The sequence below is a fragment of the Centruroides sculpturatus genome, unplaced genomic scaffold, assembly GCF_000671375.1.
Source record: "Centruroides sculpturatus isolate CEXI.00-Female unplaced genomic scaffold, Cexi_2.0 scaffold277, whole genome shotgun sequence".
Taxonomy (NCBI): Eukaryota; Metazoa; Arthropoda; class Arachnida; order Scorpiones; family Buthidae; genus Centruroides; species Centruroides sculpturatus.
This window is the reverse complement of record NW_019392628.1, coordinates 283,238-307,982: the sequence shown is the minus strand read 5'-3', so window position 1 is coordinate 307,982 and position 24,745 is coordinate 283,238. Positions and strand designations below refer to the sequence as shown.

Genomic DNA, 24,745 nt, shown 5'->3' with positions numbered 1-24,745 from the left:
AGTATGGTGTAGCCTATGATATGAAAAAAGGTATAAGGGGACGGCTGTTTGACATATCATTTATATGAAGAACCGTATAACATAGAATATTAATTTAAAAAATATCAACACACACTTACATTTTGGTTAGAATGTATTATTTCCGATACAAAAGGAACATAGTACAAAAATTAACAACTGGTGTTATCCGTTGTTCGTCTAGTAATTGCTGTCCGTTCGTCTACCAACTCGTTTTGGATTACAAAGACGCTACACACAGCAGTATTTCATATTCTTTGGTGATATCATATTTTTTGTTTATTTTCTCAACTTCTTTAATTTCATTTAAAAAAATTTTTTTTAGCTAAGATAAAAATAAGTTTATGTATGTTTACCACTTAAACAAAATCACTTTTAAATAAGTAAGATAGAACTCTTTAAAGAACCTTCTAAAATAAAAACCCCAGTAAGTCCTCATCCATGTACAGACTAACGTTTTCAATCCCCCTCTGGATCTTTGTCAGGTCCACAGTTTTGGAATCAGAATGCTTTTAAATATCTTTGCAAATGTTGCACTTTTTAAAAAGTGTTCCATTTCCTGAATAAATTTACAGGTTTAAATTCTTTCAGTTAAATTGTTATCATAAAATAATAATCCATAATATGTACTATGAACAGCACATAAATTTCCACATGCACTTTGTATGGAGTATTTTTACATATAATAATTTATTTCTAAAAACCACAACTAATGCAAGTGTAACAAAATTATTCATAAAAATACTCTATGTGAAATGCATGTAGAAATTTATGTGCTGTTCATAGTCCATATAATAAATTATTATTTTATGATAATGATTTCATGGAAAGAATTTAAACTTGTAAATGTATTTGGGAAATGAAACACTTTTTAAAAAATGCAATGATATTTAAAATGCATCATTTATGAAAATATTCAACAGCATTCTGATTCTAAAACCATGGATCTGATGAAGATCCAGAAGGAAAATTGGAAACATTAGTCTGTAACAGATAAGAATTTACTGGAGTGTCTTAAGGAATTTTAGTACTGCCACTCCAGTCTGAAGGAATTGTGAAGTAAGTAAGATGTTTTCATCTTTAAAATAACTGTGTCTTAAGCTGAATTGTATACTTAGGTTATCATGAAAGGTTTCTGTTTTAATATTATGATAAATTTATATTAGAAAAAAGTATAACTATTACATAAATTATATTATGAACAAAATAAATAATAATAAAAATCTTCAACACAAGGAAGTAATGACTCCATGTTATACATCTATTTAGCAAATACCACATATCAAATATATCAGGTATGAATCATAGCATTGTAAATAGGAATGATGAGGACAAATTGTCTGAAGTATACTGTAGGTCAGCAATAATAAAGTAAGAGAATTCTAAAAATGTCAAATTATATTTTTACTGGACATGAATCTATGATTGAGAAAAAATGGAAGAAAAACAAAAAGAACAAATTTAATATTTTTAAAATTTTTCAAAAAGTGTTTGAAAATTGATTGTTCTATTAGAATGTTTTGAAAGTTAAAAAAAAAAGACTCCTTTATTTAAGGTTTGATGTGTTTTATTACATAGAAAAAATTATTTTGTAACAATACTAAAGATATTAAGTCATTTTTATGGGGTTTTTAGTTTTTATGAAAGAAGTTTTGATTACATTTTTAAATGCTGATCAATTTAAAATTCAATTGCAAATTTTCATTCATTTATACTTTAAAATTTTTAAATCAAAGAAATATAATTTAATTGACTGAAGAATAATGAATATAATTAAAATGAACTGAATAGATGTACTGTATATAGGCTGTTTTTTTTTTCTATGTACAGTACATCTATTCAGCGGAAGTTGCGCGGCACTAAATCGGGGCTATATATTGGGTGTTTAAAAAGTTTCAAGCTGGGTGGAAGTCTTCACACCTTTATTGTGTGAAGACTTCCACCTCTTTCCTGAACTGAAAATATGGCTAGAAGGGCAAAGGTTTGAGACTAACGACAATCTTCAAAACAATGTTAAGGCCCATCTCAAATCACTGGTAGCAGCATTCTATGAAGAAGGGATTGCAAAACTCATTCACAGATATGTCAAATGCCTCAATCTTCACGATGATTATGTTGAAAAGTAACCATGTTTGTACCTAACTTTTGATAATAAATTAATTTTGTCATTTACACTTGTCTTTGTTTTATGGACCATCGAAGGTTGAAAAAAACTGCCCTTGTATTTTCAGCATTCTTTAATTATTCTAAATCAATTTTTAAATATTGGCTATTAATGAATAATTTTATTATACACAGTAAGGATATTAAGATACTAAAGTATATAAATTTACCATATTTACTTCAATCTAAGATGCCATCAAATTAAGATCTACCTGAATTTCTACATGCTCACTCACATACTTTTTAATAGACAACTGGAAACAAATTTAGAATTGATTCTGTTGACATAAATTTATTCAGTATTTATTGCAAGTAAGTTATATATCATTGTCTTTGGTGATATTGAAGTTAGAAACATCTTCACTTTCCATGTCAAGCTCTTCTAAATCAACACTGCATTTGATGTTCCTTCTAAATCAACACATTTTCCCACTTTCTATCACCCATAATGCAGTTTAAAGCATCAAAAATATAACATTTCTTGAAAATAATGTTATACTCCTGAGTTTTAGTTTTAGTTGTTATACATGTGTAGTTTTAGTTTTGGTTTTAATGAACTAATTTACACTACTTGAAAGAGTGATGCACAACTTTTTCTGGACCACAGTACTACTGATCAACCTTTAAAATTCAGTAAAATATTTAACTCTCAAATGCTTTTCGTTGTCTTAATTGATCTTCTTCAGGATTGTTAATTACAATTTAAAAAGAAAGAAAGATTCCAGCTTTTAGCCTGTTGAATATTTGCTATTGCAAATTGGTCTATTAAAATCACTAAAATGATACATTGAAGTTAGTGACAGAGAAATAAGATGCATGGCACTAGAGACCACTAATTATGATGTATTACATTAAATCTAAGTAGCATCCTACTCTGAGATATATTAAAACGTGAAAAAAATGCATCTTCCATTTGAATAAGTAAGGTAATCACAGAATTTCTATTATCATTATTAAATTTATTTGATAAATTTTAGGGTACACTTACTATCTTCTTTTTTCCTTATAGGCTTAAAAGGCACTGGTGGTTTTGGACTTCTTAACTCAAGTGGTCTTTTATTTTCTGGAAAGTTTAGAATAGGAATTGTATAGCTTACTTCCTTTATTTTGTTTACAGTTTCGGTATCTTTATTGTAATCCAATTCTGTGTTATTAGTTTGAATAAATTCAGCTGGAGATGCTCTAGGTTTAATATCATCTACAAGTGAATTATCTTCATCTTCTAAAGGAGGTGGAGGAGAAGTTGGTGGACTATAAAATATATTTCATTTATTAAAATTAATAAAAACTTTTATAATTAAGTTATTTTAAAATATGTTTACAATGTATCCTATTTTAAAATTATTTTATTTTATGAGATAATTAACATCATAATTTTTTAAACTTTTAGTATTCTTCAGGGCTGTGGAGTCGCATAAAAATCTACCGACTCCAACTTTTCCTTACCATCCGACTCCAACTCCGACCAGGGGTGGACTTGTTACCGAAAGAGACCCGTAAATTCTAATGTCATCACATGACCTCAGAATAAAAGATTCAATAAATAGAGTTCTAATAAAGATAGAACATAGAAACTTTTTATTCCAAAGCTAAAAGACTCCTCTAAGTAATATATAAATATGTATTTGATAATTTTTACTTTCCCGGCTGTTATATATAACAGAAGGAAAGTGTAGCGCTCAGTCAAAAAATGACCCTTTCCAAATTTTTACATTTTTGGAGTCAGGACACCTTGAAATTTCGAGATATGCAAAAGATTTGAGGTTTTTTTCTATATGTGTGGATGTTAGACTGTGTGGGGCACGATTTTTTTCACTCTGTTTGAAGCCTAATAATTTCTTTGGTGAGAGTGGTTGGAATCGGAGTCAGATGGTTTAATACAGGAGTTAATTATTAAGCGTCAAAGTGGTTGAACTAAATCATGTCCCCATATACATTCTAACATCTTAGGCGATAACATCTTAACAGATTTTACTGTACTATTATAAAATGACAAAAAGTTTACTTTGAGGGTAGAGACAGGTATTATTATTATTTTTTCTTTCATTTTGAACGCTAATAACGAGTAAAGTATTCATTAAGAGATATGACACATGACCACTTTTATGTCTTCACTCTGTCGACCTTTAATTAAGAACCAAAATTGAATAGTATTAATGCCCCTTTATACGCAAGCCACAGTGCTACATTTTGTTTCTTAAACTTTACGCATTCTGAGATATTGTTTAATATCTCAGAACAGAAAATAAAGAAGTTAAACAAACTAGATGCCAACATGCCAACAACGCAAGAAAATTTTTCCCGATTTTTTATTGATTTTCTGAGGGGTTTGAGAGGTCTTCAAATGTGTAGATTTGCAAAAAATACCTGGAGGGTCAAATTTGACACAATTCCAATACTTTTCCGTTTTATATACATAAGTTGGGAAGTAAAAAGGATTCGGAGTTGGCGGATTTTTTGACAACTCCGACTCCAGCTAAAATACCAAAATTCCATGACTCCGACTCCACAGCCCTGGTATTCTTCATTCAGTTTTAAATATGATAATATTTTACATTTTTATTAAATGTTGCAGAATTTAAAATTGAATAAAGAAATGTCAAAAGTTAATAAAACTTTATCTAAATGCATTTAATTTTGTAATTATGTAACTTATAATTGAAAAATCTGAATATATTTTATAAATAAACAATTATTATTTCATACTTCCTCCTTAACTTTTTTTGCATTTATAACTCTGCTGAGGAGATATATCTGAGTGTGCAGTGTTTTCTTAATAAAGATTTCTTTATCTAGATTCTTCTTTTTTAAATTCAAATTGTTTTTTTCTTTTAAGAAATCAGACTTCTAAAATAATCTCATGTGGGATGCACAAGGGGCCTAAGAGGCCCCTTGTGTCATCCCATCTTAGGTTAAGATAATTCAAACTTTTGCACCAACTTATACAATCTCAATTCATGATTATTTCACATAGTTAAAAACATTTTTCTTATTGAATATTATAAATTTGAATTATTTTTATTTAAACCTAATCAATTTTATTTAATTTGTTTGTTACTGAATTAATTAAATTTAACTAAAAGTAAGAAACTATTAAGTAATTTTCTCCATAAAATAGAATTATTAATATAGTATATCTCATTTAAATTAATATCATTTTTAAAATATTCAACTACAAGTGCACAAATGAAAAAGAATAAAACATATTCTATATGTACTGTACAATGAAGCTATTATTTTGATAAAAACTTATGTAATTAGCTTTATGTTAAATTATTTTCAGAATTTAATCATTTCAAAAAGCAGTTAATGTGAAATCAGCATAAACATTGTAGTAATTAATATGAACATAATCCNAAGACAAAATATGATTGATTGATATGAGAAGATGTTCAAGATGACTGCTTTCATTTTTTTTATCAATTTCTCATATCAATCAATCATATTTTGTCTTACTTTTTTGTATCAATTTCTGCAAAGTTATCTTTAACCTTTACAGTCAGAGATTATTTGTATGTTATGCTAAATCATCTTAAATTGATTCCCTTCAATTTAAGATGATTTCAGTCATCTTGAACATGTTCTAAATAAGAACATGTTCAAGATGACTGCTTTCATTTCTAACACAAAGAGGTAAACAGTTGAGCATAGCATTCCTGGTGTTAGCATTCCACAGGCCTCTTGTATGTCTCTAACCAGTTTCCCAACATCATGCATTGCTGATGAGTACATATCATATATACATTGATGCTTTTAATTGACCTCACAGGAAAAAATCCAGATGCATCAAGTCTGAGAAATGTGATGGCCATGGAACAGGACCATGTTGTCCTAACAGTTCCAAACTGCTCTGCAAGCCATCGATGCACATATGTCTGGTAATGAGATGACACATCATTGTGCTGGTACCAAATCTGCCATAGTTGTTTGCCATAGCCTTTCTTCCATTGTCATGTTTAGATATCAGTCACTATTCAGGCCACAAATGAATACTGCACTAAGAAGCTGCTCATCCCAAATTCGACAGTAGACATTTAGAATAAAACAGGTGTGATCAACAAGCTCATCATTATCATTTTTGGTCAATTGCAGTGTGATTTTAATAGAAATCAACTTTCTAAAACCTGACAGTTATATATCATTTAGATCATTTTGCTTTAATCATTTTAGGAAATCATTTGGATTTAGTAATTTTAACAGGAATATTAAATCCATATTTTTCATAGAGAAACTTTTAATTATATGCTATGGAAGTGGTAATGCTCTATAAGATAACATGCATACAAAGAACTCTTTGTGTTGAAGGTCATTGCTAGGATATTACTATGTTGGGTTTAGTGGGTTATACTTGGTACACACCGGTGGCTGTATACTATGCCGGACCACAGTTAAGGCATAGCAACGAAAAAAAAAATTAAAATTAAATGTGTGTGTCAGTATTCAGGAATCAGTGTCAGTAATTAGGAATTTCTTAACAATATGGCATTTATTCAATATAGTGGTCTTCTGTAGTGTGATGTATGTATTTCTATTCAATTTTAATGTTCCCAGGCTTTTGTGTAGCATCACACCATTAGTAAATATAAGTACTTATATTCAATTAATAAAATTATAAAAATTAAATGAAACAAAGAAACCAATTACACTTACATCAGAAAGGCTAACTGAAAGAATTACTCAGCCTTCTATGTTTAAAATAAAATTTTAACAACATTACACAAACAAGCAAGCACTTTTGATAAGAAAATTGTCTTCAGATGTAAATTTTTGAAATTAGAGTGGTTTTCTTGGACAGTTAAGTAGCTGAGTTCAAACACAATAGCATTTGAAGAAACATACAATAAAGAATATATATGAAAATGTACAATTAAGATTTAAATTCAAACAATCAGCAGTTGTGACAAAACAGAGTATAGAGATGTGAAAATTAAATACAAAATAGACAATCATAAAAACTAAAAATAATAAAATAAAAATTATCCATATAATAGCAGTTTAATGTTAAACCAATGTATTTATAATAGGTACATGATTTTAATATGCACACCATGAAAGACCAATAACTATGTCAAATGTTCTGGAACACTTTGAGATGATGATAAATGTTCACTTAAGTCAATGTTAAAGAAAATAAAAGTTTAATGAACTTTAATGTTTATTAAACTACCATTTCCTGATGATGCTATTTATGAGGAACTTGATTCAGAGGAAAAAAACAATACTTAGTCCTTAACAAGACATTCTCTGGAAAAGAGTCATTGATACTAAATGAGTATTTAACATTAAAAGAAATGAATCAGGAGATATTGACTTAAACAAAACAACACTTGTTATAAGAGAATACTCTCAATGAAAAGGTTTCGACTATGATGAAGTAAATATGGAGTTTACTTAAACATCTATCCAGGGACAAGAGAGATCTTTACAGCAGTGCATGAATTTGTGCATATTGTGAGGCCCTGGAAATATGTCAAAAAAAAGGGAAAATGTAAAATTTATTAAGTTAAACCAACGAGAAAATAAGTTATATAAGTGTTGTGTCAGTGATACCAGACTTTGACATTGTCACTCAAAAACAATAGAAGGAAAAACAAAATTTATAGAATAAAAGGAAATTTAAAGGGGAATTATTTAAAACTTAAGACACATTTAGGTAAAACAAAACAAAAATGTAAAAATGAGCATTGGTGTCTTAGTCATCAATAAAGTGTGATCAGAGTCGAGAAGATGCTGTCAAATAAACCATCACGGACAGACCTTTCTCGCGACCTAAACTGGTCTTAATTTTCACCTAGAGACTAGTAAGAGATCAATAAGGGAACAGGGAAGGGAAAGCCCAACCAATTAGTAATGAAACAATCCCAAAAAACTTATAAAACCTCTGCTGTCAAGGACAACATGCCTTCCTCTGGAGAATACCCCTTTTTGGCCATCACACTCTTCTCTCCATGCTTCCACTACTGAGTGCCCTACCCTCCAATATCCAGTCCATCTTTTCTTCTCCGGGGCTAACTCAAACTTGCTAATACTCCAGGGCTCCACCACTGTAAGATGAAAAGAAAACATCTAGAGACTTCCAGTCGATGGGACAGCGAAGTCAGGGACCTTGTCAATCATTTGTAGGCATGATCTCAAAAAATAAACGGTTTCTTTGTAAAAAAATTTGTCTTTTTCTGCCTCCAAAACCCAATCCCAAAATGCAAAGACCTTAGACTATCCCAATGAAAAGGGGGAAAAAAATAATCCCCCAATTTGACAAGCTTACAATATAGTGCATGCTTGTTCCAATACTAAAATAATTGAAGGGAATCAATTTAAGATGATTTAGCATAACATACAAATAATCTCTGACTGTAAAGGTTAAAGATAACTTTGCAGAAATTGATACAAAAAAGTAAGACAAAATATGATTGATTGATATGAGAAGATGTTCAAGATGACTGCTTTCATTTTTTTTATCAATTTCTCATATCAATCAATCATATTTTGTCTTACTTTTTTGTATCAATTTCTGCAAAGTTATCTTTAACCTTTACAGTCAGAGATTATTTGTATGTTATGCTAAATCATCTTAAATTGATTCCCTTCAATTTAAGATGATTTCAGTCATCTTGAACATGTTCTAAATAAGAACATGTTCAAGATGACTGCTTTCATTTCTAACACAAAGAGGTAAACAGTTGAGCATAGCATTCCTGGTGTTAGCATTCCACAGGCCTCTTGTATGTCTCTAACCAGTTTCCCAACATCATGCATTGCTGATGAGTACATATCATATATACATTGATGCTTTTAATTGACCTCACAGGAAAAAATCCAGATGCATCAAGTCTGAGAAATGTGATGGCCATGGAACAGGACCATGTTGTCCTAACAGTTCCAAACTGCTCTGCAAGCCATCGATGCACATATGTCTGGTAATGAGATGACACATCATTGTGCTGGTACCAAATCTGCCATAGTTGTTTGCCATAGCCTTTCTTCCATTGTCATGTTTAGATATCAGTCACTATTCAGGCCACAAATGAATACTGCACTAAGAAGCTGCTCATCCCAAATTCGACAGTAGACATTTAGAATAAAACAGGTGTGATCAACAAGCTCATCATTATCATTTTTGGTCAATTGCAGTGTGATTTTAATAGAAATCAACTTTCTAAAACCTGACAGTTATATATCATTTAGATCATTTTGCTTTAATCATTTTAGGAAATCATTTGGATTTAGTAATTTTAACAGGAATATTAAATCCATATTTTTCATAGAGAAACTTTTAATTATATGCTATGGAAGTGGTAATGCTCTATAAGATAACATGCATACAAAGAACTCTTTGTGTTGAAGGTCATTGCTAGGATATTACTATGTTGGGTTTAGTGGGTTATACTTGGTACACACCGGTGGCTGTATACTATGCCGGACCACAGTTAAGGCATAGCAACGAAAAAAAAAATTAAAATTAAATGTGTGTGTCAGTATTCAGGAATCAGTGTCAGTAATTAGGAATTTCTTAACAATATGGCATTTATTCAATATAGTGGTCTTCTGTAGTGTGATGTATGTATTTCTATTCAATTTTAATGTTCCCAGGCTTTTGTGTAGCATCACACCAGTACAGGAGAGAACAGGTACAATAAGCACCCTATCCATCCTCCACACATGCCTTATTTCCTGGGCAAGTTCTGTGTATTTGCTAATTTTTTCAGTGCATGTGTCTTGTACATTGTGAGTGTTTGGAATGGCTATGTCTATAATGTATGTGATTTTATTGTGTTTGTCAATGAGTGTGATGTCCGGTCTGTTGTAAATTGTTTTATCTGTGATTATGGCTCTGTCATAGTACATTTTATGTGTGTTGTTTTCCAATACTGTCTGTGGAATGTATCTGTAGTATGGTTCATGGTTGTCTAATAATTTGTGTTTGTTTGCAAGCTCTTGGTGTATTATATTTGCTACTTGATTACGTCTGTGTAAGTAATCTGTCTGTGCCAAGAGCTTGCAACCAGAAGTAAGGTGTTGTATAGTTTCTGGCATGATGTGGCATTTTCTGCATGTGTCATTTGTGAGTGTTGTATCTTTGAGTATGTGTTTTCTGTAGTTTTTAGTATTTATGACCTGATCCTGTATGGCAATCATGAATCCTTCCGTCTCCCCAAACAGGCATCCCCAATCTAACCAGCTGTTTGATGCAGTTTTGTCAACAAAATCCTGGGCCAGGTCATACGGATGCCTGCCATGGAGTGCCTTTCGAGTCCACAATTGCTTAATGGTGTCTATGTTTTTTGTGTGTTGTATCATGTCTGTATGATGTGAAGTGTAAGTTTAATGGTGTGCTATTTGAGTCTGCTAGAGTTACTGCTTTATGTAATTGTGTTTGTTGTTTCCTGTAGAAAAACTCTCGCAGTGACTGTATTTGTTTGTAGTGAAGGTTAACTATGTCAATCAGGCCACGTCCGCCATCTTTATGTGGAATGGTTAATTTTTCTGTGGCAGATTTAGGATGATGTTGTTTATGCTTAGTAAGTGTTGTTCTTGTTTTCCTTTGAAGTTGCTCGAGATCTGTGTGAGTCCAATGTATAACTCCAAAAGAGTATGTGAGTACTGGGATGACATATGTGTTTATTGCTTTAACTGTGTGTTTTGCATTTAGCTGTGTTTTGAGAATGGCATTTAACCTACTTTGGTATTCTTTAATTAATCTTTGCTTTATTTTTGTATGTTCCGTTAGTTTGGCCTGTTGGAATCCTAAATACTTGTAGAACTCGCCCTCTTCCATGGATTCAATAACGTCTCCATTTGCAAGTGCAAAATCTTCTTTCTTCAGGATTCCTTTTTCTATGTGAAGTTTTTTGCATTTGTCTAAGCCAAACTCCATTTGTATGTCCTTTGTGTATGAATGTGTGATTTGTAGGAGTTGATGAAGTTGTTTTTGTGTGGATGCATAAAGTTTTATGTCGTCCAGGTACATGAGATGTGACAGTGTAAACTGTGTTGTTTTTTCATGTCTGATATTGTAGCCATAATGTGTGTTGTTTAACATGTTGGATAATAGGTTCAGGGCTAGGCAGAACCAGAGAGGACTCAAGGAATCTTCTTGAAAAATTCCTCGCCTAATGAATATNCGGGTTAAAAGGCAAATATTCAAAGTCCTGATCGTCTTTGGGTCCCATCTGTCTATACTGTTCTCGATAAAAAGGCATTTGTTCCCGATATCGCGATGAAAAGGGATTATTTATACCAGGAACCCGCCATTCTGGAGCGTTAGGGTTTACTCTCCACTCCCCTCGATTGGGTGGAGGAACGGTGTTTCCTCTATACCAATCGGGTAGTGGGGGCGACGCATAAATTCCACTTTCTAACCAATTTGGATTAAATTGCCGATAATTTGTCGGTCCCCATTCGTAATTTGACCTAAAAGGAAGTGAATTATATCCCGAGTATCGTCTCGAAGGGGTCTGAACGGAATAATTCAATGACGGTCGGTTATTTGTAGGAAAACGTGGTTGTTGTGAGCGCTGGGGCTGTCCAAAACGGCGCGGAGAGCTCGAATAGGTATTGGGGTTTCCTACTTCCTGTCTCTCTCGCATCGCGGATGTCGTCATTCGTCTATTTTGATTAAATTCTCCTCCTCGCGCACTAGTTGTTTGGGCTGTCGAGGACCGATTGTCTAATCTCTTCCCTAAAGTTTCTATCTGTTTAGCGATTTGGTTAATTTTCGCTTCTAATGCCTCTTCCTTACAGGGTTTTGTTTTGTCAGCTTTAGTTCGGGAATTCTCTGCCGACTCCTCTACGTTTCCTATATAATTTCGCTGTTTGCTAGTCAATTGTTCAATTGTTTCCTCTCTTATCGCTATTTTTAAAGCTTCTGAAAATGTAGCTGGATCATGTGTCATTACGTTGCGCTTCATTTTTTCATTTAAGCCGTGCAAGAATTGAATGCGGAGTTTCTCGTCCAATTCTCTCTGCTGACACCGCTTGATAACGGCATTCTCTTGCTCGTTTGTCCCGGTTTGATCTACGATTATCGCGCTAACTAACGTTTGTAACCTAACGGCGAATTCTTGAACTCTTTCGTCTTTGCGCTGCGTACACGCGTGGAATTTCTGTACCTTAATGGAATATGGTTCTTGGTCAAACCTAGTTATCATTAGGCGTTTAAAGGTTGTGTACTCCGTTACTTCTTTCATTTGGAGGTCGCGCCACGCAAAATCTCTCGCTATCCCTGTCAATTTACACTTAGCGATGCTTAAACATTGTTTAGGGGTCCAACCTGCTAATCCTGCGACTTCTCCTAACGTATCAAAAAAATCTGTTACGCGCCCCACGTCTCCCGAGAACGTAGGTATCATCCCACTAAAGGCTGAAAGGGCGCTAAGCGAGCCGCCTCCTAAGTCGCGAGTTGGCGCTGGAGAGCCTGTCTCTGTTTCCATAGTTCCTTCCCACTTTTCTCTCGGCTGCCTCAACAATTATTGTGGGACTGAAATTGTTTGCAAATGTTGCAAAAACAATCAGAAAAATCCCACTTCTGACACCAGTGCGAGGTTTGCCGATTGGGGAAAAAGTGTCGCGACAGTCGAGCGGTCAGCACTGTCGTGTGGGAGTGGAAAAACTTACTGAGACAGGTCTTCCATCGCAAACTATTTATTAAATATAAAAATTTCTCTTACAACTACTGTTTTCTTCGGCGTAAGGCCTATCCACAGAGTGAATCAGTTCAAAGTTCAATCTTACGATCTTCTCTTCTTTTGGCGAAGATGATGAGGAAAACGTAGGCTCCGGGGTGCACAGCACAACTTGAAGGGGTGATTCTCACAGTAGATTATCCTTGGCGAAAGTTGCTGGGACAGGATGGCGAAAACTTCTTTCGGGACGACGAACCGCAGGAAAAATCCAGAAGCGGAGCACACCGAACTTAGTAACCAAGAACGTCACATCCTATTTTTGCGCGATTTTTATAAGTTTTTCTGAGTCCCAGATCGAACATTCCGATAGGTCGATGTCGATCTGCCCCCGTTCTCTAATTGGTCTCCCTCCTCGTTACAAATTGTAACGGGATCGGAGCCCAGATCGCGGGGTGAGTCAACTCCGATTGACAATTTGATTCCTATCGAAGACGCTCGATCTAAGTACTCAAATTCATCTATTGTTTCTTTCTGAGAAATTCGTTTTTTCTCAGAAATTTCTACAGATATGACTTCATATGGACATAATATATTCACCTTGCGTTAGACGGTTTCTTTTTACAATATATATTATTATAATAATAAAAAAACACTTTTTTTTATACGAAATTAAAACATTATCTTGCGCGAATTTCGACCTACTTCCGGAGCCTCACATCTATCTGGTGTGACTTGTATGACTCTCAACTTAAACATTGGAAACTAATGATGAAAGATGTTTGATCAGTAAAAATAACATTATTTTGAAAGTAACAAAACTGTATAACCATGGCAAGTTTTGCCACTTGAGTATTCATGTAATCGTTCATTGCAACGTACAGTACAATACACTCAAACTATAACGATAAGTCGTATGCAAATATTACATTTTATTATATAAGGTTGCAGATACAAAATTAATTACATATAATTATTATAGTTTTATTTTATTCCTTGTTGTACATTCATAATACCTCATTAAACAAAATATGATGCACACATATACGTTATTTTTATTAAGATAAAATTTACAATACATATATTAAAGTTATTTATAATAGATAATAGATATTATTTATATTCATAATAGAAAGATTATTTAAATTAATAACAATACAGTCGTGTCGGTCATCTGTCTAACACCTTTCGGAGGAAAATTTTTGAATTGAAATAACATGACTTCGGTTTGCATCGGAAGTTTGTATACAGTTAATGCCCCTGAAGTTTCCATATCTGGTCTCCGTTCTCGAGATTAAGGAAATACAGGCGGGCGAACAAACGGAGGAGAGTGGGAATTTATGTCTACAATTTTTCAAATTGCAGCCCAATTAATACTGTATTAATTTTAATTTATAATATTTAATATCACATAAACAGATAAATTTGATTGAAAAACGACTCATAAACATAAATTCCAAAGATAATTAATTATCTTTAGATGTTTTTTTTTTATAAACTTAAACACAAATCTTGAATCTATTATCTTTAGGATCTATTTGGCTGCTGTTTATAAGATTGTTTTTCTGTCGTGAGTCGTTGAAACTCTTTTTATATATTATTTTAACATACTGTTTACATGTATAGAATGCCCCGTCTTGTTGAAATAGAAATGTTTCCTCAACTAAATCCTCTGCCGATGGTATCATAAATGTCTCTAAGATGTCTTGATATATCTGTGCATTGACATGTTCCCGAAGAATGCAAATTGTCCTACGCCGTTAGCATTCACGCACCTCTAGATTATGACGGACGATGCAAACTTCGCGGATTTCTTCATACAGTCCTTTTCGAAGGCCTCTTTGATAGTTCTCCATACACGTGGGCCTTGATCACTACAGGAGAGACAAAACAGAAATTCGTCACTATAGAGAACGTTATTCCAGTCGTCTAGATCCCACATGAGCCTCTCTCACGCTCTTGTCATTGTTTTTTTGTTAGAGATGTAATTGAAATGAAAGTCGTGCGACCTTCGGCATGTGATTCGGCTACTAACGTTCACTCCAGTCGCTCTCCATTGTGCATGCAAGTGTTTAAGAGAGAGGAAAAGGGTATTCCATGTATAAGGTGATACCCGAAAACGTGTTACTGTAAAAGCAAAGCCATATTGTCCAGATTAGAGTTGTTCTTGATGTATTGTTGTATTACACCATGGAGGCATTTCGATCTAAACGAACGACTTAATATACGCATATCACAATTAGAACAGAATTTTCACTTCGAATTTCGAAGTAGCCATATTTCTAACTAACCGAATTCCTTAGCATGTAAATCTTAATATCCCTGTCCAGGACAAAAGTAAAGTTACAAACTACCGGGATTTCGAACTATTCCAGTTCGAATTGACGAGAAGTTCCTATATTATATAAATTAATATAGGCCTAATAGATAATTTGGTAAATGTCTATCCTTTATACATGTATAAAGGATAGACATTTACCGATAATTTATATATGTCTATTATATAAGTTTACAAATTTTATCGGTAATTAAGAAAAAAATCATCAGTAGCCTATACAGTAATACCTCGACTTACGCTACCCCGAGTTACGTGAACCCGGAGTTACGCGATTTTCAAATCTCGTCGATTCGTCTTTTGTTTGAGCGCCACGCAACTTTTGATTACTCACTCCCCCACACTATTGTTCAGCTTACATGTTCAGACATGTCGCGCGGAATTGACACATAAATAACACAAAATAAATTGTATCTATTTCTGTGTTTGTTGTATCTACGGAGCCTTGAGAGACTCTATGTGGTGATTTCTTGTAACCGTGAACGAATCAAAACACGAGATTAGATTAACGAAAACATTTATTAGCTTACATACATCCGACTTGGATTTTACACAAATTGCGAAATTATACCCCGACTTACGCGAATTCGAGTTACGCGGTTATCGCTCGGTCCCACCTATCGCGTAAGTTCGGGCTATTACTGTATTTGAAAATGTTAAGTAATGATGATGATAATAAATCAAAGCAAAATAATAATTGAATAAAAATAATAATATAAACTTACCTTTCAACGTACTTTTTGTCATCTGAAGAACAGATGATGTGTTAGAAATTCACTTTGCAAATAAATTTTTGGCGAAATGTCTCACAAACTCTTCTATTTTGATTGCTTTTAATATCTAAAAAAAAATTCCTATATTCGTTCATCACAAAATCCAATACGCGTATCAGTAAATTCATGCAACACAAAACTAAAACAATTCTTATTATAGTCACATGTAGTAAATCTGGTTAGCGTTGACCAATAAAACGCTCTCGTTTACTTAGCTGAATTGCTGATAGCACCTACAGAGTTCCGAGTTAGTTAACATTCACCAATAACGTAACTAGTTTCGGTTTCGATTTTAAAATGTGTACATCGATCTCTATTTTTTTTATATAGATGCAGAGGCGTATCTTTCGGAGTCCATATGGTGCTGCAGTACTTATCAGTTTTGTTACTTTAAAATAAAAATAAATATAATAAAGCATATCACACACCTTCAATTACGTAGGATTAGGTAACTAACTACTGTAGTTAAGTTCTCGCTCGACCTTGATTGAAGTAATAAATTGCTCTATATAATCGTAATTAAAAAAATAATTTCATTTGAAAAGTCCCCACATTGGTGTTACAGCTTCCAAGATCTTAAACACATTAATAATACAGCAAGGTCAATTAAAAATTCTCCATACAAAATTCACTTATCATCTAAAAGGAACACAAATGTATGTCCCTTTTAAGTGAATTTTTTATGGAGAATTTTTATATACACTTTAACATGCATTTGTTATGACTAGCAGGAAAGGATTCATGCATGCACAGTTACATATTATTTGCATATACAGTACTGTATTATTCTATCAGTACTAGGTTACTACAGTAAGGTAAACCTTTATCTAAATATGGAGTTTAGAATTACTCTGTAGAATAAAAATGAGGATAACTATAATTCAAATTTATAAAAATAGATTTGAATTATATTTTTTTACTGTTGCATTATCATAAAAACAGGAAATAGATTTCACAGCTGTTGATGGTCTTTTGAAAAGCATAAATTTTGTAGTTTATACATTTTATAATTCATACAGTGGTAAAGACTTTGAGGAGGAGTCGAGTTTTGTTGGACGTCCGAAGAGGGGAGGAGGATTATGGAAACTTGAACATACGGGGACAGTGGGGAAGGGAAGTAAAAATTTCTAGAAAAATGCGGACGTAATTTATGGACGGTCCCTAACATATAAATGATAATTCTATTATAAAATAATCTTAACGAATAAGAGTTTAGATATTTGATTAACAAATGACATATAATTAAAATATATTTCTAAAGTTATTAATCGAAATTGTAAACCTATAATAGTTAAATTTAAATCGACTGTCAGGTTACTGCGATAAGTACAGTACACATGAATCGATTAGCGTGTTTACAAACGATCGATAGAGGAAACGGGACCGGTTTCGGTTTCGGTTTAAGTAATACATAAATTCCTTCAGACAGACAATCAAGGTATTGGTGAGTTCGCAACGTGTCAGCTCTAAGTCTAACCGATCTTTTAATTTGTCTAAAATATGTAACCTATTGTGCTTAATTTTCTTATTTTCTGATACTACTTGCACTAAAGAATAACAACACTAATAATTACTTAATAAGGTAAGTTTAATAATAATAATTTTCATTGTTATTACTCATAGCATAGGCCCACTCATAGGACAGCCACTACGTGACATTATTCTATGACCAGTGTCCGTGATTCAACGGATAATGTTTTATCTGATTGTTTTGTTTGGATTAGAAACTCCCAAGAAAGTGTTTTATTTTTTGTGTGATATTACTGCAGCGTAGATGTATCAGTTACAACGAAGCTGTTGAAGCTGTCTCGTTCTATCTAGTCTAATAATAATTTTAAAATATTGACTGTAGTGTCTATGAAGATAGAAAACAAAGTCCTCTCGTTGAATTCGTAAAATCTATATACAGGTACTGTAATTAAAACTGTAACGATAAGCCTGTCTGTTTGTCTCTCTATTCGCTAGATGGCGACATATGAATCAGCAACTATCAAAAGCGATTATCTAGAGTTTCAATATTGAAGTATTACGTTTGGAGAACAAATATTAAAAAATAATTAGTGAGAAATTAGCAAAACATGAGAGAAGTTGGAAAAAGTGACATCACTATGTTAGATTGCATTATATATATTATATTAAAAATTGCAGCCCGGCATCGGATATGACTCATTGTTAATCGAGATGTATAAATTCCGCAAACTGCAGTTATCGAATTTCGATGCTCCTTACAAAAGTCATTTGGAAAGGCACAATCCTGGGACCGTAAATTGTCACGTGATATATTTCAATAATCGGAAATGACGTTGAAGTCACGTGTTCGCATAGTTTTGCAGTTTATATCATAAGTTTTATGAAATAATAATGCTTCTATAAATGTGAAAAGATTTTAGTTTATTGTTTTTTTTGCATATCGTTTTAAGTAGATTTTTTTAATATGTGATTTTTAATACTTTTATAAAAATGAAGTAATTTCGTTGTTCTGATTGCTTCTTTTATTTACAATTATCAAAAATTTGTTTTCGGAGTCACCGAACCACTTCCGGAGCCTCACACGACTATTCATTTACATAGCTGTATGAGTACTCGGCAAATGTTACGAACGTCAATTCAAATACTGTACTGTACATTTTTCAATCAATATTAATATTTAGATTTTTTCTCGCAAAAACGATAAATTATTATTGTGATCGCTATTATTGTTAATATTTTCAAACAAAAAATTATATATATTTAATATAAATTCTATTTACATTATAAAGATGGCGTTGTTCTCTTTAAATTTAAAGAAGATGGAAGATGATATTCAGTTTGCCGTATGTTAAATGACTTAGGAAAAGCGAATATTTTGATTTATATCAAGTGAAAAAAAAGGTGTGATTTTAATTTTTTACTTCAATGTAATATATTTTTTGTATATAGTAGAAGACGATTTTATTTTTTTAATTTTTAACTAGTTTTATTTATATTTTGCATTGGGGAAATATGAGAGATAAATGTATCCATCTATAATTGCCCATAATTATGTTTCTGATATGTTCATGTCCCAGATATATCACAACAAGGTAGTGTCAAATGAACCAATCTTTTGGTATTTTTACATTATGTGGGATTGTGAGAAACAAGTAGAGAAGGTGGTATTATGGAACCCCAATTACATTTTAGTGAATTGTAAACAAGATATCATAACTACACCCACATTTATTGTGCGAAAAGTACTGGTAACTAGTAAACTAAATGTTCCTAATTGGATATTTCGCTAGTGTAATTATAAGTATGGTTTTTGAAGGGTTTTGTACAAAAAGTCAGAAAGTAGGCTGAGAAAATCGGGTGGTAATATGGAACCTTACTGTATATTTTCAAAAAAATGCTTTAATGTAGCCAAAAAAAATAGGAAAGGATAAAAAATGATAAATAATTACCAAATTATTTACTCCAATGTATTTTATTGCAAAAATGCTTTTATAATAGAAAAATATGACCTCTATCAACAATATATATATTCTGGCAGCTCTTTTTCGATATTCTCAGGAAGAATTGACTTTCTACCTAGTGTCTTTTTCACAAATTGCTCTGGAGGAATGTCTGCTTGCAAAGAGAGAGTTCGGAGGAGTTGAGTTCCATATTACTGTAAAAGCACCAATGGGATCCGTATTTCACGCATTGCCATCTTGAATTAATTTATGTCTGTCAATACCAAAATTTAAAAAACGTGAACATCACATAGATTAATATGTACCCCTAAGTCTCCGGAACGGAATATATGCACCAGTGAACCTACAACTACACGATTTATATTTTAAAAATAATTAAATTCACTTAGCATTCAAAACTTGTGAATTTTGAAAAAAACAAATTTGCTGATTAAATACGGACAACTGTTTAACTGAAGTAAAACAGGTTTTCCCCTTGCTATGGATGTCTGCCTAGTTCAGTTCAGCCACAATTCGCTACAGTTCGCCTTTATTATCAGTTCGAAATGGGGTGGTTCCATAATACCCACAGTGTTCCATAATACCACCTTCTCCTCTATAGTTGGGCGATAAGGAAAGGAACCGTATCCATGACAGGCTGACGTAGAATTCCTAAGGTTATCAAGTCGGGCTTGAACCCAAGTTCCGAGAGTGACTGGTTGATACCTTTACTGTTTATGCACAATTGTCACTTATACGTCTCTCCATCACAAGTAACAGTAGGACTAAATTTATGTAGTGATGTTAAAAAAGGTAATGGATGAGAAATTAACCATTTGGAGTTGTGAACAAGCATTGGTAGAGTAGCCCCAATGGTAGTATTGTGTTTAACAACTTAGCCCATGCGACTGTGCCAGCTTTGAGTAGCCCACTTGACTGTGTTCGTGGAGTACTTGATGTTATATAGTTTTAGGGATAGTTTGCCCCACCTGGGTGCTGAAGTGTGAGTGATATCAAGCACCAAAGCACACATCTATATCCAAAGCATGGAGGATAGTGTGTAGACTGATACATGTTAAAAACTGTTCTTTGGAGATTAATATGCAAAGGGTCAACAATTGTGGGGGTGGTGTGATTTATGTAAAAAATAATTAAGTAAAACATCAATTTCCCTTAAAAAAAGTAGTGAAAACTACCGGCACCCAGATAATGGAGGTGATGTCATTAGAGCTACCTAAGTGAATATTTATTTACCAAATTTATTTTGTTTTTTACAAATTTATCCCTGATGACCATTCTAGATCTGTTATTGTGAGGAATGATGAGATAATCAAAGAGTAAGGAAAAAAAAATACAAATTTTTAGACAAAATTATCATTGATCTAACACAACGGTTCCTAACTTCTGTTTCATGAAATTCAAATTTTATTAGCAGAATTCTACGGTTCTGCTGATAAAATTGGGGATTCAATACAGTAATACCTCGACTTACGCTACCCTGACTTATGCAAACCCGAAGTTACGCGATTTTCAAATCTCATCGATTCATCTTTTGTTTGATCGCCACGCAACTGTTGATTACTCACTCCCCCACACTATTGTTCGGCTTACATGTTCGGACGTGCCACGCGGAATAGACATATAGCTACAATTTACTTTGTGCTATTTATTTTGTGCTGTGTTTGTTATATCTATGGAGACTTGAGAGACTCTACTATGTCATCTGTGGGGTGTCATGTTTTGGATAAAAAAAAGAAAAACAGACGACACTAAGAACAAAGATAATCATCAAAATATATATAAATTTGTGACTGTCATAATCCGTGTGTATATATAGGAAAAACCGGGCGTGTACTAGAAACTAGAGTTAAAGAACACGAAGCAGCCATTCGGCTTAAGTATAATAATTCTCCATGGTTTAACCACATCAATAGTAATAATTGTAATATTAATAGAAACAATGTAAAAATTTTACATAAGAAAATTCAAAGAACATATAGAAATTAGAAAACAAAATAATAATAATTTAATAAATCAGTCGAAAGGGATGGAAATAAATTATAGCTGGTATAATCTGATAGATGGCGCTAGAATAAAATAAATAGTTATGTATTAAGACGTCATCACTTGATTACTGTTGTGAAGTGTTGATTGTATACGGATGCTAATCATGTTAAAAATCTGTAGTGCTTTGGAATTATCTATACAATTGTTTGTCAAAGAATATTTTAATAATTGGTTGGTTTTAGTATGTTTATTATACACGTGTATGGAAAAGTTTCTTAAACTTGTAAGTATAAGTATTGTTTAAGATATTACTTGTATTAGCCTTATATTGTTTTGTACGAAAAAAGATAATTGTAATTTTAGGATTCCTACAAATATGTGCAAAGTTTACCACCCCTACCAATGGAAATATCATTGTAATTACCACCAGCGGTTATTGTAAGTTTTTCTCCAAAATTTATAATTTTGGTGTAGATTTACATCTATGTCGTGTTTTAGTTAAACATTTTACGTTCTTTGTTATTATTTTAGCACTGAAGAGGGACTGGAAAATATTAGACCAGCCCGAAATGCATTTGATGTAGTCTTTATAAAATAAATTTAATTTGCCAATAAGATTGCTGTGAGATTTGTCTACCAAGAATAATTTTGGATTACAGAGACAAAAATCGTCATATTAACATATTATTATTAAATAAAAGATAATCATATATTAAAACTAGGAATACAGCCAGAACGGGGTCATAGGGGAATTATACATACAATAAGACTGGTTGTCTTTAGTCCAAGTTCTCAACTTTCTCGTTCTTTTTTCACTCAGTCTGTCATTTTCTCCCTGTTATTGATAAGTCTTTGAACAGAAAAAGGTATCCCATGCTCCTTTTACATTCCTTATATACAAATCACCCCTAGTGCCCCCTCATGTTACATTCCGAAATACAAATTAGAAAAAGAAAATACAGACAAATATTATAACACATGAATAATTACATTGACATAACATTATTAGTAATACACATAAATAATATTTTAGTATGAAAGAAACACCACATTTATGCTTTTGCGAAGGGAGGAAAAAAAATATATATATGTTACTGTAAATGCTTGAACTATGGTAAATCCTAAGATCTTCCAGTAAAACCTAAGATTTACCAAATCTTTGTGGTGAAAGTCCGAAATGTTCTGCGATCATCGTTAATTTCGAACTTTTACCAGCATTTACTCGGTATATCTTAGGTTTTACCTCAGAGACATGGTAAATGTTGAAAAAATAGTCACTGCTTTCTGCACCGCACCGCGTTACCGCCTTTGCTCGCCACATTTCATCGTTTGACACGTTAGAACACGCACGTTAATTCTAATCTTGTTTGAGATTTCGTTGTCTAAAAGTTATTTATGAATCAAGATGAGTATGAAACAGAGATTTTATGAAATAATGGACGAGCTCGTTGCAAGCAAAAAAGATAATAACTTTCACTTAATAGAGACAAATACGCAGTGTTTGGAGGAAGTAAAAGCTGCAAAGAACATGAAAAAGAAACAAGCTGTTCATTACAGACGTATAAAGCGTTACGACATTTTGACTATAAGCAGCGAAGAAAAACTAATTGCACCTATGAAGGAGGAGGATGGAGAAATAAGGTATTACATTTGTTACGAGAACTTATTCAATATTCTCGAAGAAACGCGTGTTGCTGTTGGCCACGATGGAAGGACACGGATGCTTAAGGAATGTAACCGCAAGTATAAAAATGTAACAGTTGAGGCTACTATGACATATTTGAAGCTATGTCAACCTTGCCAAAAGAAACAGAAGACTTTGAAAAAAGGCATTATGTCAGACCTATACTTCACAGTGAAATGAACTCACGCTGTTAGGTTGATCTAATAGATCTACACACTACCCCAGATGGAAATTATAAATTTATTTTAGTCTACCAAGACCATCTTACCAAATCTGTGATCTATCATGCGCTTCAAACTAAACGCACCATAGAAGTTGCATACCATCTTTTGGATATTTTCACCACTTTTGGAGCGCCAAGCATACTTCATTCCGATAATGGTTGAGAATTCTCTAACCAAGTTATTGAGAGTTTATGTTCTATGTGGCGGATGTAAAAATCGTACATGGAAACGCAAGACATAGCCAAAGTCAAGGATCAGCGTAGCGTGCTAATCAAGACATAGAAAATATGTTAAGTACGTGGATGGAAACCAATCAGTTATCAAAGTGGTCAGAGGGTTTAAGATTCATTCAGGCAATGAAAAATAGAGCATATCACGAGGGAATCAAATGTTCCCCCCACGAAGCAATGTTTGGTTGTCCAATGAAAATGGGCCTTGCAACTTCAGCAATTCCTGGTGATATGATTAGAGTTATAAGATCTGAAGAAGATTTAGAGAAGTTGTTGCATTTGCATGACAATATGGAACAAAATAATGACGTCGAAAATGCAATCGAACAGGACAAGGAAGAAAGCATTGTTGAAAATGAGTCAGACAGGGTTAGATTAAAGGTAAAGAAGTGAGTCTTCGAGAAGTTGTCGCAAAATTGTCTTTAACCGGAGGACAAGGTTTCAAGAAGTGCAACTGCTTAAAAATATGCCTAATGAAGAAGTGCCCTTGCAAGTCATCAGGATTACTTTATAATTCTAAATGCCATGATAGCTCTTCATGTTGTAACAAGTAAAATCCTTTTTTACTTTTATTAAATGAACAATGAATACCAAATGATTAGAAAAAATACTGTACTGTGATTACTGATTAGCTTAGCCGGGTAGGCTATTATATTATTTTTTACAAGATAATTTAATTTTTGTTACGTTAAAAAAGTATTTTTAAACTGTTTCGCTAGTTATTAATAAATAGGACTTAGTAAGTTTATAATAGTTGCAATAAATGATTATTAAAATGCTCATAGTTTTATTTCCAAAACCAACATTTACTAATTGTCTTTAGTAAAACCTAGCATGTACCAAATTCTAATGGTAAAAGTCCGGAAAATTATCTCACTTTATAAAAATCCTTACATTTACCAACTCATGTTGGTAAATCCGAAGATTTACAAGTAAAACCTAGGATTTACCAGTATACGGGCTTTTACAGTAACATATATATATATGGTGGGCACCACCACACATCTAAAGGAAGTAGAACTGATTCTTCTGCATCAAACAAGAAAAGAAAAACTTTTATCTTTTGGAATGTAAAGTTAACATTATTAAAGACTCCGATACAAAAATGAACATTTATGAATTGGCAAAGAAGTTCAATCTACCGGAATCGACGGTCATAACGATTATAAAAAGTAAAGTAAAAATTCTCGAAGCTGTAAAAAAAATGCTCAATCTTTAAATTCAAGCATCATTCGTAAATGTCACTGTATTATCCCTGAGATGGAAAAGTTCTCAACTTTCT

The 24,745-nt window shown here is 32.8% G+C and overlaps 2 protein-coding genes and 1 long non-coding RNA gene across 8 annotated transcripts in view; 1 reads left to right on the top strand and 2 right to left on the bottom strand.

Moving 5' to 3' along the window:
* The window catches only part of LOC111617796 (multiple PDZ domain protein-like), a 144,864-nt gene extending 141,436 nt beyond the window's left edge, over nucleotides 1-3,428 (bottom strand). The window contains exon 1 of the mRNA XM_023359099.1: nucleotides 3,170-3,428. The gene's annotated coding sequence lies outside the window, so the exon portion shown is untranslated. The remainder of the gene's footprint in view (nucleotides 1-3,169) is intronic.
* A 10,991-nt stretch (nucleotides 3,429-14,419) lies between these two features.
* Nucleotides 14,420-16,108, bottom strand: LOC111617805. Its single transcript, XR_002755487.1, has 2 exons — nucleotides 15,861-16,108; nucleotides 14,420-14,674 (listed from the first exon to the last, which is right to left on the bottom strand). It is a non-coding gene; the product is annotated as an uncharacterized LOC111617805 (long non-coding RNA).
* A 1,174-nt stretch (nucleotides 16,109-17,282) lies between these two features.
* LOC111617795 overlaps nucleotides 17,283-24,745 on the top strand; it is a 44,316-nt gene continuing 36,853 nt past the window's right edge. The window contains exons 1-4 of one of the 6 annotated variants that reach the window (XR_002755481.1): nucleotides 17,283-17,490; nucleotides 18,668-18,779; nucleotides 21,689-21,763; nucleotides 21,857-21,888. The gene's annotated coding sequence lies outside the window, so the exon portion shown is untranslated. Of the gene's footprint in view, nucleotides 17,491-18,667; nucleotides 18,780-21,311; nucleotides 21,609-21,688; nucleotides 24,583-24,745 lie in introns of those variants that run through there. The other 5 variants (XR_002755482.1, XM_023359096.1, XM_023359095.1 and 2 more) reach the window with 5 other exon arrangements.